The following is a 4,302-nucleotide window of genomic DNA, read 5'->3' on the forward strand; positions in this document are numbered from 1 at the left end:
ACAGTCCATGGGGTCGCAAAGAGTCTCTTGTAAACTTAATATCCGTAAACAGGAACTTTACAATAATTCTGTGTTATTTTTGCTGTGTAATGAATGCATCCACATTACAAGCTGGAAGTACGTTATGAAACAGAAAAAAGCTAGAACATCATGTTTCATGTTCTCCTTTCATAATATACTCAAGAACTTTTGAAACTCCTCTGAATTCCATGACATTCATTCTCCCTTCAAGAACAACTCCTAGAACATTTGTGAAGCGTGAGCTCCACCAGAATCTGCCATCTAAAGATAATCTCTTCTGCCTTAACCTGGCAGGCACCACCCCCACCACCCCCCATCACCTCATCATCACTGGTGACTAGGGAGAGAGCCCCCTGGAAGCGATAGGCTCAGACGTGTCTGAGCATTTCTGCAAACGGAGGAATCAGAACTAGGAGGAATCTGTTTGAGATGGGGGAGTCTTTAGGCAAAGTAAGAGAAGTGAAGCTCACCGTTTCTTCTGATAAAAATACCCTGGGTAGCGAGTGAGAAGGGGAACAGCCGGCAAGTGCGGTCCCCCTTGCCCGGTGAGGTCCCCTCTTCCTCCTGGTCCTGCCTCTCCTGCCTCCGAGGGGGTACCTGGAGCGGGTACAGGGGCAGGAACGCAAGAGTCCTGCCTGGCTCAGAGGTCAGCGCGACTCTGGGAGACCTGAAAGACGATAAAACAAGGGTAGACCTTTTTTCCCCGATGGGAGATGAAGCCAGAACAGATTTGAGAAATCCCGGTAGGGAGTGAAACCTTGGCAGGGCTGGCGCTCCGGCGCACCAGCAGCGTCCGGGGACGTTTCCGGCCACAGGGTGCAGCTGAGTGACCCCAGCTGGCCTCGGCGTGGCAGAGGCTGCATCCTCTGAACCACACATTCATCAGCAGCCTACACCCACACCCACAGGCAGCACCAGAGGGCCTGTGATCCTCGGCAGCTGGGGGAATGAGAGGAAACCACGTGGCGGCACGGTGGCCGAGACAAAGGACTGTGAGCTCTTCTGGGAATTTAGGGGAACACCCATAAGTCGTTGGGAGACATCTGGAGGGTCCACAGAGGCAGGTACAAATAGAATTGGAGAAATCATCTATAGGTTGTGAGCCTAATTTTATTCCCAGCTTTGTGTTATCAGGCATACAAGCACATCTCTTTACCCGTTACTCAGACTCCAACTTGTGTGCTCAAGGTCACTAAATTATTTTTTCCGACCTCAGGAAGAAAAGGAACATGTCACTGGAGAAGAGGCTAAGGGAGACCTCTGTGGGAAGCACCGGGGTGGATTGTGAAGTTATGTCCGCAGGGACACACTTTCTGATAATGGTGAGTCCTGACCCTGAACCTGAGCAGATAAATGCTAAATGGAAGCCTCCCTGTAGCCAATTTGCTGCTGCTGCTGCTGCTAAGTCGCTTCAGTCGTGTCTGACTCTGTGCAACCCCATAGATGGCAGCCCACCAGGCTCCCCCATCCCTGGGATTCTCCAGGCAAGAACACTGGAGTGGGTTGCCATTTCCTTCTCCAATGCATGAAAGTGAAAAGTGAAAGGGAAGGCACTCAGTCGTGTCCGACTCTTCACGACCCCATGGACTGCAGCCCACCAGGCTCCTCCATCCATGGAATTTGCCAGGCAAGAGTACTGGAGTGGGGTGCCATTGCCTTCTCTGGTAGCCAATTTAGGCAATGATATTTTGCAAATTAATCATTATCAGTACAAGTGAGAACAAATGATTCCATCTAACAAAGTTTAATAGGAATACATTTTATCAGAATTTTTTATAATGTCTCATGTTTCTTTCATAGAAATTTACCTAACTCCTCAGTCTTGTAGCTGAGCAAGTAGTGAGTCACATTTGTTTCAGAAATTCAAATCATGTTGTACAAATAAACAGGAAAATGATTCATCCTTTCAGATTTCCCCGAACTGCAACTGAGCTGCCAATAGGAGTAACACCAGGAGCATTTCTCCACAAGAGGGCGCCAGAAACTGCCGTTTCTTAATAACATAATCTCGCCGAACACGTGAATATTTCTGAGTTTAATGACAAGGTTAAACTGGCCCGGAGAATTCCATGGACTGTATAGTTCATGGGGTCGCAAAGAGTCAGACACGACTGAGCGACTTGCACTCACTCACCCAAAAGAGAGGAGTCAAATACATAGAAGCAATAGGCAGATGTATCAGGTTCATACGCTGCTTTTTGCTAATGCTTAAACAGTTTTGAAATCTCCATAATGGTTCAGGACGTTAAATATGTAAATAGCAACATTTGAGCAAGGGAGATCATGGTGTCATTCTGCTTGAGATTGCCTTGCTGAGTATAGTGGGGGTTTTGTAATAAATTAATTTTAATAGGTTTTCTCCACTTAAAAAGTGATTTAGGATGGTACTTCAATTATAATCATTGGCACATATCCTTTTGTGCAATGGCCAAGCTGTTACATTAAACAACAGAAAACATAACAAAGTATCTATTATGGTATGTCGTTGTTAATTTGCTAATGCCAATTTTAAGGATTTGGCTTTTAAAATGAAGTTGTAGAATACAGATAGAGTGCTTTAGAATATCCTATTATCAAAATAGAGAGCAAAAAATTTCTTTGGGGAGGGAGGCAAAAATATGATCCAAATTACAATAGAAATGGATTTAAATAAACTTTTTTTAAAAAAAGAAAAAAGAAAATGTCAATAGTACTGAGGAGAGAAGAACCAAGATACTTTCAACAGGAAAATGTCAAGCTGGTGATTCTTAAGACAGGTACACACAGTAAGTTTTATTCAGATTACTCAGTCTCTCACATCTGTATTATTCTTACATTTAAGCTGTAACAGTATCAGCAAGCTATGTTCCTTCATTGTCCCCTGGATTTCTCCTTTTAGCACTTAAAATTGTAACCAGAACATCAGACATTTTGTATGAAGGATGGGGAAGAATAGCGTGTGACTGCTAAGTTGCTTCAACTGTGTCCGACTCTTCGCGACCCTGTGGACTGCAGCCTGCCAGGCTCCCCTGTCCATGAGATTCTCCAGGCAAGAATACTGGAGTGGCATTGCCATGCCCTCCTCTAGGGGATCTTCCCAGCCCAGGGATTTGAACACATGTCTCCTGCACTGGCAGGAGGGTTCTTAACCACTAAGCACCATCTGGGAAGCCTGGGGAAGTATAGTACATAGTCCTAACGGCTTGGTTTGAGCTACTCAAACAGACATAGAGAATTCAAAAGCGCAAACAGCTCACATTGAAACAATGTGTTCACCTCCTACAGAACCCACAGGGCAGTGGAAACTTGGAGTGGATCCCGTTTAATTCATTTCCCAAGTATTAGCTATCTATTGTCACATAATAAATTACTCCAATGGATAATGATTTAAAACAACACAGATCCATTACTAACAGTTTCTTTGGGTCAAATATTCAGCAAAAGCTCAAGCAGTGGTTCTAGCTCAGGGTCTCATGAGGTTGCAGGCAAGATATTGGCCCAGGCTGTAGTCATCTGAAGGCTTGACTCAGGCTAGAAGATCCACCTCCAAGATTTCTCCCTCAAAAGGCCTCACCGATGGACCTCTCCAATAGAGCTGCTTCGGAGTTCTCATAACAGGCAGCTGGATTCTCCCAGACTGAGTGGTCCAAGGGAGCAGAGCAGAAGTCACATATTTTTTACAACCTTGACTACATAGACACACTCAATCAATTCTACAATATCATATTGGTTATATAAGTCAGACTTTTCCGAAGTGGGAGGAAACCACACAAGGACTTGAATATCAGGGGGCTAGAATCATTGAGGACTGTCTTGAGAGATGGTTCCATGCCCAGTTCCTCTAGATACTCCTGTTCTACATATGCATGGGCACTCCCAAACAGCCACCTGAGATGTAAGCAGACAAGTATTTCAGCCAAGGGTCCTTTTCTCTCTCCCTCCTCCCACAGCCTCTGATTCTTTTTATGCCCCTTTTCTCCTTACTCTCATCGCCTTTAACCAGACCCACAGAGTCTTTCACTGGATCTCTCCTTATTCAGATCCTTAATGTCTCATTGCCACATCATTCCAGAGCTTTCCATCACTGATAGCAGCAGAGAAGGGAAAACAATTTTTCACTGAGATCAGTCTTTTAGAATCTCAGTATAAAGCCATTATCAACTTCATATAGCCAAGATACAACTTTCAGTGTATCTCCTACACTTGATTATGCTAAAGAATATCTGTCTCCTCCTTGAGTCAAATTTCAAAAGACACGCTGTTTTCTTGGCCTCAATATAAGTCAGGCTCCAGGTTGGATGG

At 44.7% G+C, this 4,302-nt stretch overlaps 1 long non-coding RNA gene across 1 annotated transcript; it reads left to right on the forward strand.

The window, feature by feature from the left end:
- Positions 1 to 996: 996 nt before the first annotated feature.
- LOC113894971 lies at positions 997 to 3,016 on the forward strand. Its single transcript, XR_003511722.1, has 3 exons — positions 997 to 1,085; positions 1,238 to 1,343; positions 2,900 to 3,016. It is a non-coding gene; the product is annotated as an uncharacterized LOC113894971 (long non-coding RNA).
- The last annotated feature ends 1,286 nt before the right edge of the window (positions 3,017 to 4,302 follow it).

This window comes from Bos indicus x Bos taurus, chromosome 7 (genome assembly GCF_003369695.1).
Source record: "Bos indicus x Bos taurus breed Angus x Brahman F1 hybrid chromosome 7, Bos_hybrid_MaternalHap_v2.0, whole genome shotgun sequence".
NCBI lineage: Eukaryota > Metazoa > Chordata > Mammalia > Artiodactyla > Bovidae > Bos > Bos indicus x Bos taurus.